The following is a 13,589-nucleotide window of genomic DNA, read 5'->3' as shown; positions in this document are numbered from 1 at the left end:
TTCCCAGATGTCTTTACCAATGCAATTCAGATGTGTCTCCATTCTGATCTTCCATATCCCATAGTTGGTTCCATCAAGTTTAGGACTATCCTTTCTAAAATAATTAGTAGACATTGGATCTCCTTAAGTTGTTAAACTTCTGCAAAAAGAGGACTAAGCTCTGATACCAATTGTTAGGTCCTAGAGACAACTGAGAGGGGGGGGGGGGGGGGTGAATCAATTGTCTAATAAATTCAAACCAAAAACTTATTAACCAACTTAATGCTTAATAATGGTAAATCAGTTAAGTATGCCGGTAGATAGTGTTAACAATAAATTGCCATACCGGTAAGAATTAATGCATGAAACATAAACACAAAGTCATCCACAACACATGACACCAATATTTGTACGTGGAAACCCTATAAGGGGAAAAACCACGGTGGGAAACCTTACCCACAATCAGATGATACTACTGCAGATAGTAAGTGTACAAAGAGGGGTTTGCATATGCAGAAAGGCCAACAGCCTAGAGCTCACTGCTCAATCACAAATGGGAGTCACACTAACTATAGTTGGATGGTTAAATCCAATAAGAATGTACTGTACAAAATCGCATCTTCATATGTTGAATTCAGTACTAGTGTAATGCTGATATGCTTCTACAAAAACCTAACTTCACCTTCAGATGATGTCTTCATGTATACCTCTACTTGATCTCACATATACCTTCACTCAAATCTTTTTCGCATTCCACACTTGATCTTACAAATAAGATCTTACATTTATACCATACCTTAAGACCATTTTTAGTAGGTCGGCTCTACAAGATATTACAATAAAAATATTTTACAAATAATATAATATCTGATGCAATAACCGATAAAACATGTCGGCTTAATGCATTTATAGCAATAATAAATCATTTCCATAGCGTGCTATGCTGATCTGGAAAGGATAAACCTGCCGATGTAACCCTAGATAACCTGGACCTATTTGCTGGTAAAAGAAAATATGCAAATAAGAATATATCAATGATTAGTACTTCAAAATAAAGTGTCCACATGATGTCTTCGACATTACCAAGTGTCTTCCATGTCATTCTAGGTACCGGTGAACATTATATCCTACCGGTTGATCATATACCAGTAACTGTTGCACAGATTACTGCTTGTCGATGAATGTTGCTAGATCTCCAAAGTAGGTGTATTTAGTAGGTGTTGATATCAATGACAAAACCATACCAAAATACCAACAAAAACATGCTACTATTCCCTCGGCTGATGGTGAGAAGTTGAAATTACTTCTATACCGGCAAATGAGGTAAGTTGTGACTTAACTAGCGATCATTAAATGTGGTAGTTGGAGAAAATAACATTTTAAAACAAGTGTTTTGGCTCCTTTTTCATTCACTGAGCATTCAAATCTTTGAGAGGGCAAAAATTCTCAAGCGAAGTCATCCTTAGCAAAAAAGTGAAGCAGTTCATCAAAGAATTCATCCTAAAGGCAGATTGAGGTATTTATAATCATGGAATCTTCATCCACTCCTGAATTTATTGCAAACCCTACTATTGTTGAAGTAATTAAGCGCCCTAGACCCGTATTCAAACTGTTTCCTGAAATTGCGAAGAAAGATGATAGCATAGGTGCATTTTCTCAAATTCCTAAGGGAGTAGTATATGTTGAAGACCCTAGGATGTATATACATTATCATATAGTGGAATTAGGTGATGATGGGATCAAAAACATTTATAGCATTGTGATTTGTGATGAATCAAAAATATCAAGCTAGAACATAAGATAGTGGAAACCCTAGGTTTTACTGAAATCCTTAGTGTCCCAGATTTTCCCAAGGATATTATAAGGATTGTGCTAAGTAGAGCTCATGGTGAATTCTTTTGGTTGGATTCAATCCATAAAATCACAAAGGAAGCCGTTAAGGCAGTAACAGGGTTACCTTCCACCAGTAGCAGACCTGACAGAGCAAAGAAGGTCTCAAATGACACAATGATAAACCTAACCGGCGCAACATTCCACAAAAGGTCTCTAAGGGTAAATGATGTAAAGGACATAAATGTGAGATTTATCATTATGATCTTAGGCTACAAAGCTACACATGCAAATAGGTTGAACTCAATTTCTAGCCTATGTATTAAAAGTGCTTATGACATGGTTAATGATAATGCAAGAATAGATGTATGTTAATGGCTCAAAGATGAATTGATAGACAATTTGGGGAAGATTAAAGGAGATAAGAAAGGAACATTCAGTTTTGGAAATTTGCTTGTTTGTCTAATGTTGTACATAACTAAACAAGTACCTGGTATTGGTGCAAGAGATTTTGGCTTTGACATTCTAGTAGGAAAGCAACTATTGGATCTACTAAACAACATGGGAGAAAACTGGGAGAAAAACTTAAATGAATACTTTCAAGCATTAAAGGCTCGAATGAAAACTAGAATAAGAATGCCACAAGCTATTGTGGACAAGTATCAGAAATAAATTTGTTTTGTAATAAAAAAGGTTGAAATCTAGATGGAGGTAGTTGTCCCTAGAACTATCTGGGTAACTGAAATGGGCTATGAAACAGATGACAATATTATTGAAACTTATGCAAAAGCCCTCCTTGAAGCACCAAAGGAACCCACTGAGAAAGTTTTTGGAAATGCTAAAACAATTGAGAGTGGAATTTAGTCTAGAAAAAGGGTTAAGAAGGTCGAAGAAATAGTAAGAAAGGGAACCCAACAGGCCAAAACAATTAAGGAAGATGTTTTGAAACAAACTAGTATAAAGGAAAGTGAGTTGGAAGGACTTCAATCAGAAGCTCATCTTTCACCAGTTGGAACCTCCTCTGAGAGTGATATGCTAGCAGTATTTAAAAGGGTAGAAAGGAAAATAAAACCCTCATTGGTATCCTCACCTACACCCAGAAAAAAAAGGCAAAAACAACAGGTAGCGAGGCCTCCAGTGAAAAAGAAGTTGACACCTAAGAAGAAAAGAAAGGTAAAACAAGATATTGCTCCACTAGATAAACTCTTGAGCGAAATAACTGAAGATGGAAAATTGAAAAACATCAGCAAAACATACAACACACTATCTGCAGATGACAAGGAAAGCATAAAGAATAGTGTAATCTTACACTTGGATATATATAAGAAATTTTTGATGTAAGTTGTTGATGAAATACCAAATGATCTTTATAGGAGATTAGAAGCTAGAAGGTTAGTCATCATTGAGCCAGGCAAGAAAATTAAAATTGAAAAATTACTTGTAGTACATCCAATCAACTCACCTGATGAAATAGATAAACTAATCAGTGAAGCAAACCGGACAGTATTCTCCACTGCTCACCAACATGTAGCACTAATAGCAGCTAGAGTAAATGAAGTCTCTGAGGAAATAGAAGATGCATGGGATATATTCTTTGTGGAAAAAGAAAAACAGGAAGAATTACTCAAACCAAAGACTATTAAAGTATATCAAAAGGATAGGGATAAGGGGAAAGGTAAGGTAGGTGGACCTCCAAGCCTGAAAAATAACTGATAACTTAACCCCACCTCCTTCAGATACTCCACCGATAGATACTATAGACAGTCAACCGGCTACTGAGAGTATGGAGACTGCATTAGAGGATACAAATCCCGAGTCTGAAATTTTGTACACTGTAAATATAGATACTCAAGAAGTAAATGTTGTGGTTGACAGAGAAACCACTGAGGACAAGAAGACACATGTGACTACTGAGTCATCGACTGCAGATGCTGAGGTTGAGGTAAATGAAACTGAAAATATTGTATGCGGGAAAAGCAGGTCGATAGAACTCAATATGTGGAAAACGGAGCTCAAAGAGGCTTTGCTCACACACCCACATGACTTCTTGGTGCAAGCTATTGAGTCATGAAGTATGGCTCAGCTTCCCAAGGTTGGTTCCATGGTTCTCTATCTCACAAGGTCCCTCAAACCAATGTTTTAGCTCTCAGATCACTGAGCAAAGTGGTTCAGGGATGACAAATGCAAGAACGAGGGATGCTTTGGTTGATTTTAAGATGAAATGCATCCTAAGTTATACATGATCCTATAAATGCAATAAACTAGTTATAAGATGACAAGATTAGTAACAAGACTATCCTAGCATGCTATATTAGTCTATGATTAAGCTAAATGATAAGGAAAATACTCTAAACATGCATATTTAGATTAATTCCTATTGAAAAGAGAGGCTAAATGATGAGCACAAATGATATATTAAAGATTGGATGGATTTTAGTATAAGTGTGATACTAAAGACTTGGATGATGAAAATGGAGGAATGAGAGCTCTATTTATAGAAAAAATAGGGCAATGGATGGTTAGGATTGAAAGAGTTAATCAAGGGCTAAGTTTGAAAGTTGTCAATCCATGTTTACAATTGGCACAAATGAAATGGTGACAATTGTCCACATAAGGTTGGTTGAGAGGAGATGTAAGAATCATTAAATCCTTGAGAAGACCTCATGGTTACCTTAGAGGGTAAGGGTTAAGGTTAGGTTAAGGTTAGGTTAGGGTTATCCAATGGATAAAGGTTTTATCCAAAGGATAAACTCTTGTGCAAAATATTAAGGATAACCATGGTCAAAGAAATAAATGCTTGATGAGACCCTTGGGTTACATGGAGGTTAAGTTTAGGGAAATTCTTTAATCATGCCAGAGGGTTGAGTTAACCATTAATGGTTTGGGAGACTTTTAAAGTTAAGTGGTTGAAGTCTTTAAGGGTTTTCAAAGACTTTGAGGTTTTGAGAAGTGACTTCCCCTTGCTTAGGGATGTGACAAAGTTTAGGAGATGGGTTAGGCTAATTGGAAGTGATTAGAAGAGTCTAGAAGGGGTTAGGAATAGGGTTTAGGAAGCAAGTGGGAGGTGTAGGATTTTGCAAGTGGATGGAGGGATAATAGGATTTAATTGAATAAATGAATTTAATTCAATTTGGTTGTAATTTGGGGAAATCAAATAAATTAGATTTATTCAATTTAGGATAAACTATTTAATTAAATTTGAATTTAATTAAAAGTGGATAGAAGGGATTTAATTGAATAAAATGATTTATTCATTAAATGTCAAAAGAGGCCTAGTGAATTTAATTTAAATAAATTGAGTAATTTACTTAATTCAAATAGAGGAATGTGGGTGATTTAATTAAATTGGATTTAATTAAATAGAGAAATGAACATAAAATATTCATTAGGAATATGGTCATTTTTATATGTCTACAAATATAAACACAGAAAAACCTACTCAAACAGAGCAACCAACAAAGGATAACATTGGCAAACCATTAGAGAAACCGGAAGTGCATACAGAGATACAGATTGAAAAACCAACTGTTGAGAGCTCAGAGAAACCTTCTGAGATATAGATAGAAAAACCGAAACAGGTACAGGTTGAGACATAAGTTTAGACAGAGACAGTGCCATCGGCCAAAACTGAAAAGCCCAAACCTTTATTTGTAGAAATGCAAACACAAACTGACCTACCAGAGGTTGAACCAAGCAAGGTGATTACTACAACCAGTAGTATGGCTATTGTGAAGACAATTGGACAAACATCTGGTACTTCTATGGTAGAATTCAGACCTACGAATGTAACAGAGGTCTTATTGGATTCAATAAAGAAGATCATAGAGTGCAATGCACAAGCCTATATGGCTATTGATGACACAATTCCCATTCTTAAACTGATAGCACCAAAGTGTATTGTAGATAACAAAGATTCTTTAGGTCAACTAGACACATTGTCTAAGTTCATCACCAGCAACATATTGACTATTGATCAAATAAATGAGGACACATTCAAGGAAAGAATGATTAAAGAAAAAGAGAAATTCTTTGAGGAAATTGTAAAGAAGAATAAGGAGAAAATGGAAACATTATTATCGGAACTTGGAGAGATAATTATTGACTTCAAGAAACTGTATAGAGATTCTTGTAAAACAAATATCTTAACAGAAGATCTAGACAAGGAAATCAGCGAAGCATAAGATAAGATTAACAATATTGTTGACAATCTGATAGGTACATCGGATTCATTTTTGGAGATAGAGAAGAAGATTGCAGAGCAAGAAGAGAAAATCAAGTAGTTAGAGAAGGACAAAGAAAGAATAAAGGATAAAGAAAAGGACTTAAAATGTAAACTTAGTCCCAAACTAAACTACCTCATTTCTTTGAGAAAAGAAACTTCTGAGGCTCTGGTTCCCGGACTTAAGACATCGGAAGAGAAAATACACATACTCACCGGTATAGTGCAGAGAACTCAAGAGGCACTAAAAGATAGCAAATCATTCAATAATGTTTAAATTTGGTCTTGACAGATATTTTTCAAATTGTAACCCACTGGTTACAAGAATCCAGGCAGGACTCTACTGATAGCGAATGACAACCTTTGTCATTGATGTCAAAGGGGGAGTAGTAGAGATGAGAAAAATAAAAAATATAGATCATCTACTTAGGGGGAGCACACATCTGATAAAATTTTTGGCATGATTTTTGGACTTCAATTTTTGGATACATTCTTGAATTTTTCTCATGAGTGTTTCCATCAATACCAAAGGGGAAGATTGTTGGCAAATGCACACTCCAATGAGATATTGTAGGTGATTGAAGGTATTGTCATTGATGGAAACCATATAATCATGTGATACTGGTAGGCAGACACAAGTACCGACACCGATAGACTCTACACCAGCACCGAAAAGGAAGATTATCGGCACCCTGGCTAACAACAATTTTGTATTAATGTATTTTGTAATTAATTGTAAAATCTTTTGTAAGCCGACATGGCGGATTGTAATATGACTCATCTATGTATGAGATCATTGTAGATCATTTTATATATGTTAGGGTATGATACGAAAGATAGAAGGTAGCAAACCTATTATGCAAATTATTGGATAAGGGTTTATGTATGTAGCAGAGCTTAAACCAATACTGAATTTGGCATAGCAGACACTAATCTGAAGCAGTACAAGACATTGGATTAGTATAATCCATTTTTGTAAGTCAGTTTGACTTCTTTTGTAATTGAGTAGTGAGCTCTAGGCACTTGGCCTTCCTTCATCTGCAGGCCCTTATTGTAGCAGTAATACTCTCTTATTGGCCAGTAAGTGAATATTGTGGGTCACAAATCCCACTGAGGTTTTTCCCACACTAGGTTTACTCATTAAATTATTATATTATGGTGTGATTTTCATGTTGTGGTTGTTATTCTTATTTGTTGCATTATTTCTGGTTTATCGGTACACAATTTTAATATGATTTTCATGTTATAAGTAAAGAAAATATTATTACCAGTTAGATACTGATTCACCCCCCTCTCAGTATCTTTGGGAATCCTAACAAGCTCTCCCTTTGATACCTCCTTGAACTGGCGCTAAGGTAAGCTAGGGGATAACAGAGTTATGCTACGGTGACAGAAAGCCAAAAGGACTCTCTGGGCAGCTTTGCTAAGCCTTTGTCCTTAGGACGAGCGCACAAAGTTGGGTTACCAGCATGATGCGTTGTTGTCATGTATGGATGGGGCATAAAGTTCAAGTAGAAATCTCTAGACGAAATAACAAAGGTTTCAAAATAAATAAACAATACTGAAATGAATGAAAAGTTTGGATTATGAAACATAATAAGAAAATAAAAGGAAAGTAAGGAAATGCTGCAAAATGGCCATGCTATGAAGCCTCCTGCAAGATAGTATCTTCCATGATGATGTACCTACACACCGTTAGGGGTTCCATAGATACTGAGAGGCGGGGGTGAATCAGTATCTAACTGGTAATAAGAATTTCTTAAGTTAAAACATGTAGAACATAATATAATAGTGTACCGATATGCAAGAAATAATGCAATAAACAGAATAAAAAATATCCACATGAAAAGGACACCATAACACAAGATGTTTAACGAGGAAACCCAGTGTGGGAAAAACCTCAGTGGGATTTGTGACCCACAATATTCACTCACTGGCCAATAAGAGAATATTACTTACAATAGGGGCCTGCACATGCAAGAAGGCCAATTGCCTGGAGCTCACTACTCAATGGGAAGTCACACTGACTTACAATAAGGATTCTATTAATCCAATGAATTGTACTGCTTTACAATAGCATCTCTAATGCTAGATTCAGTACCGGTTCTTGCTCTGTTCTTTACATATACCCTTGACCTATAATTCACACATTAGGTCTACCTAATAATTTTCTTTTTTACTCCTTACATCACTTCTTCAAATGTCTATAATGATCTCCTTTATATACAAGAGTCATTTTACAATTTTCCAAGTTGGCTTACAATAATAAACAAAATATTTCATAATAAAAATCTTGTCGGCCTCTATGTCGGTATACATGTTTTCTTCTATGCCGGTGCCAGTGTAGAGTGATCTGTTGATGTTGGTGCACTGTCTTGCCTGTGTAATGCTTTGTCGGTATGATGTATTGCTAGTGCCATAGGATTGCAAGGTTTCCATCAATGATAAAACCTTCAATCACATACAATGTCTCATTGGAGTGTCCATATGCTGACACACACATGCAAGAAGGAAAATGTTGTGGGTTGTGTTTTAGAGTCTGCCTAAGTCAAACCCCCATTTTAGTGTTTCCACCTCCATGAACAATCCAAGAAGCCATGAGAATAATAATATGATAAAGAGAAAATTGGTAACAATGTAAAATGAAAAATGATAACTTGGTAAATGAATGGAAGAGCGAGTAAGAACTCCCCTTTCACAATTCTTGTGTAGATGATGGCACAAGCTATCTAAAAAGTTGGAACAATGGTGATGTTCACACAAGAAGTTGTAAATGATGTCCATGAAGTCTCCAAGAGCTTCAACTTGCAAAAGATTATTAACTTGCCAAAGGAATCCTCCAAAATGCCTTGGAAATTGATAGATAAAGGCCCTAGAAGGATACTAAATGTTGGTGAGCAAATGAAAAGGTGTTATGATTCTTTTTGGGCATAAACATAATGCTCAAATGGCCACTTGTGAACTGTCAGATTTATGGGACGATAGTGCACCGCGCAGACATCTCCACATCGTACCGTAGTCCCCAAAGGTGACAGGTTGGCAGAGTTGGTAATGCATTCATTTGAAGCTGACAAGGATGATCCGAATGGAAAAAAGGCCAAAAGTGGTGAAGCTCGACGTTCGATGACATGGAGGAAGGTGACATTTGTTCCGATTCTAGGGGTGAGATTTTTTATATTACATTTTGCTCCCACTTTAGCGAGGATGTCTTTGCCAAGAGATGCAATGCTAAAGTAGAGGAAGATAAACCTGAAAATAAAGTCGCAATAGGGAGGCATATTTTTGATGATCAGATGAGGTTGCCCCTAGTGAGATGATGCTAAGATTTGGAATAGATATTGAAATTTGGTACATCACAAACATGCTAGCTGTAGACTAGCATGATGGATGATAAGATAAAAAAGTGGATAAGATAGTTTAACAGAAACAAACCTCACTTTGTAGGAAAGCCCTTGGTTACGAAAAGATACGAGATAAGTGGTCACTGAGATATAAGATACATTGGTATGGGTAGAAAGATGTGTTATGCTAGATAGCCATACGATAGGGAGAGACAATTTATATCATGGGTATTGATATGCTAGATATCCATGTGATAAGACAAATAAAAGATAGATTTGTTGGCATGGGTAGCAACATGCTAGTTAGCCATGTGATAGGGTAGATAAATTCGGTAAGTAGTAGATTGGCCCCTACAAAGGCAAACAAGAGAGATAGATCAAGAATGGTTTGGCTCCCATGTAGGTGATCTTGGAAAAGAAAAAGATCGAGTGGTTTGGCCCCCACCTAAGAAAACATGAAAAAGTAGTTGATACAGGATACCAATGCAAAAGATAAAAAGATAAATGCAAATATGATGCTCCCCCCTTAGAATCATATGCATGGAAAGCATGTTATTCTAAGGAGAAGAGAACTTGTGGCACGTCAATATAAAAAGATGTTTATGTTAGATAGTTCAAATAACCGGAAGACAACTGAGAGGGGGGGGGTGAATTAGTTGTCACAAATTACCAAAAAATTTAGCAATTAAAACTTTAATACCAGAACCCAAAAACTTAATATCGGAATGCTTAAACCAAATACCGAAATAATGGTTAAACCAATTAAGCATAAAAAATAATTAGAGAATAAATACCATCCACATGACACCAAGATTTATACGTGGAAAACCCGGTAAAAGAAAAAATCATGGTGGGAAGCCTACCACGATCAGATAATACTTCTGCAGTATGTGAATTACAATTGAGGGGCCTACACTTACAGGAAGGCCAACAACCTAGAGCACACTGCTTGTCACAAAAGGAGTCTCACTGACTACATAGAAATCTAGACTACAATCTAAAAGAATGAATGAACTACAAAGATAGCATCTCCTGTGCCTGAGTATAGTTTCGATTAAGCTCAATACCGGAGGACTAAATCCTCTTACATAAACCCAATTTGATCTCCAATAATCAACCAAATCCTCTGCCTGAATGATATTACATTATTCGCACATTACATATCCAGCTCCCATTCCATGACCATATGCCTATGATGATCTACAATTAGATCTTACATCATATATATACAAACCCTCGACCATAATGAATCAGGTCGACCACCAGACAATAAACCAATTACATAATTACAAAACATGTTGGCCTTAGACCAAAAAAATAATATCCAACTCATAAGACATCCTAGAAATACATCAAGAGGTCCAATCCACATGTTACATTAAGGTGGTCCATAACCTAGATCAATCGAGACCCAATACAGGTCCACACGCTAAAGCAATGACCCCAATCTACCAAGTCTCGAACATGATCACCATCATCATCTTGAATCTTCACCAGAAGCTGAACCAACACCACTTATGCATATCATCAAAGATCTTCATCAAATCTATGTCGATGAAACCCTCGTTGGAACCTCAAACCAAGCTTCCAAGAAAACCGGATAGTATCCGATCACCAGACCAAAACCAACTAACAAAATATGAACATGAGTAAGCCAATTCCATAGCCAAATCATACCAGAGCATATCAGATCATGCTAGATCCAAACCAACCATAAACCACTCAGCCTACTGGGATGAGAAGGGTGTCAGTAAAGCATCCAAAATAGCTAGTGTTGACATCAATGACAAAACATCAATGGAACACATAATCAATTCCTCCAAATGGACAACAATCTCCCCCTTTGGCATTGATGGCAACACTAGATGTGAAAAAAATCTAAGTAACAAGAAATGCCAAACAAGTCTCCCCCAATGGAAGACAACCAAGAATCTCCCACTCAAAGATATAGCAATGAAGTTCTGAAACAAAGACCATACTCTGCTTGTGAATGATATCTCTATAGAGCTCTAAATTACACATATATCTCTCCTCCTAATGTATACAACTCCTTAAGTTTTTCACATCAATATCTCTTCCCCTTTGACATCAATTCCAGAAATCTGACATAAATTTCAAAGCAAAAACATAAACCATTGAATCACAAAGCTGACCACTCCCCCTGAGTAGTAGCATCCCCACACCAGTGCGGAAATGAATAATATCTCTGATAATACATATCATACTGATGCCAAAAAGCATCAATCAGTTCTTTGCCGGAGGGGCAGAAACCCCTAGCATGTCTCTCAGGTACTCAAATGGTTCTTTAGGCAAATGTTTAGTGAAAACATCTACAATCTTCTCTTCAGTGCTCACATAAACCAGTCTAACTTCATTTCCTTCCATCTTCTCCTTCAAAAAGTTATACTTGATAGATATGTGCTTTCTCTTAGAGTGAAATACCAGATTCTTTGATATGTCAATAGCAGCAAAGTTATCACTATGAATAACTATCGGTCCAGTGCAATGCACTTTGATATCCTTCAACATTTTCTTCATCCGTAGAACTTGCGTACAGTTAGTAGTAGCAGCAACATACTCAGCTTCAATAATAGACAAAGAAGTACATGATTATTCCTTACTGATCCATGAAACCAACTTCTTTCCAAGAAAGAAAGCTCCACCGAAATTACTTTTGCAGTCATCAACATCTCTAGCCCAATCAACATCTATATATGCACATAAAGTAAAGTCAGCATCCTTAAGGTACCATAAACCATATTCTGACATGCCTTGCACGTATCTAAAAGTTCTTTTCACCGTACTCTCATGATTTTCTCTAGGATCACTCTGAAATCTAGATGCAATACAAACAACATTCATTTTGCCAGGCCTAGTCTGAGTCAAATAAAGCAGACCTCCAATCATAGATTTGTATCTTGTAGGATTTATCGGTGTAGAAACATCTTTCCTTGTCAATTTCTCACTTGTAATTATAGGAGTACTTACCAGTTTAGAATCTCCCATACCAAAGTTATTCAATAATTCCCTAGCATTCTTAGTTTGATAGATGAAAATACCTTTGCTAGTCTGAGTAATCTGCAAACCTAAGAAAAATTTCATTTCCCCAATCATAGACATTTCAAATTCCTTCATATTCTTAGAAAATTCTATCCACAACTTATCTTCACCTCCAAAAATGATGTCATCAACAAATACTTCAATAATCAGTATATCATCATCAATGATCTTATAATATAAATTACTATCATCATTACCCTTAGTAAAACCAAGCTTCAAAACATATTTATCCAACCTTGCATACCAAACTCTAGGTGCCTATTTCAATCCTTATAAAGCTTTCCTTAACCCGCAAACCATGTTTGTATCATCTGAAAGTGAAAAACCATCAGGTTGCTCAATATAAACTTCCTCATCAAGATCCCCATTCACAAATGCACACTTAACATCCATCTGATGAACCTTGTAGTTTTTATGGGCAAGATAGGCAATAAATAATCTTACAGCTTCAATCCTAACTACAGGTGCAAAAGTTTCTCCATAATAAATTCCTTCCTTCTGCGAATATCCTTTACAAAATAATCTAGCCTTATTCCTTACAACTTGACCATCCTTATTCAATTTATTCCTAGAAACCCATTTAGTTCCAATAACATTCTTATTTTTAGGCTGGGGAGCTAATTTCCATGTGTTATTCTTCTCAATCTAATGTAATTCTTCTTCCATAGCTTTCAACCAAGATTTATCTTTGCATGCTTCAATTACTGATACCGGTTCAACTTGAGAAATTAAACATATCTCATTAGTTGTCAGTCTTATTCTTATCATCACTCCATTGTTCTTATCCCCAATGATCTGATCTTCTGAATGATTCAATCTCACATACCTAGGAGTCTTCTGACTCTCTGTTCCTCTTCTTGGTTCCTCAGTTACTGTTGAATTTTTTGATATTGTCGAAGTAACTGGTTCAACACTCTATTCCAGTAAAGATGCTACTGGTTCAGATATAATCATTTCCACCACCAATTCTTACTCATAAACTCTTATTTGACTTCTATTCAGCTCATCCACTTTTACATTAGCACTCTCCACAATTATCTGCAATCTCTTATTATAACATCTATATGCCTTTATTTCATTAGAATAACCAAGAAATATACCTTAATCACATCTATGATCAAATTTTCCAATAATATCATCTCTCTTGATGTAACATTTAC

This window comes from Cryptomeria japonica, chromosome 1 (assembly GCF_030272615.1).
Source record: "Cryptomeria japonica chromosome 1, Sugi_1.0, whole genome shotgun sequence".
NCBI lineage: Eukaryota > Viridiplantae > Streptophyta > Pinopsida > Cupressales > Cupressaceae > Cryptomeria > Cryptomeria japonica.
The sequence above is the reverse complement of the archived record's forward strand: the minus strand, read 5'-3'. Positions refer to the sequence as shown.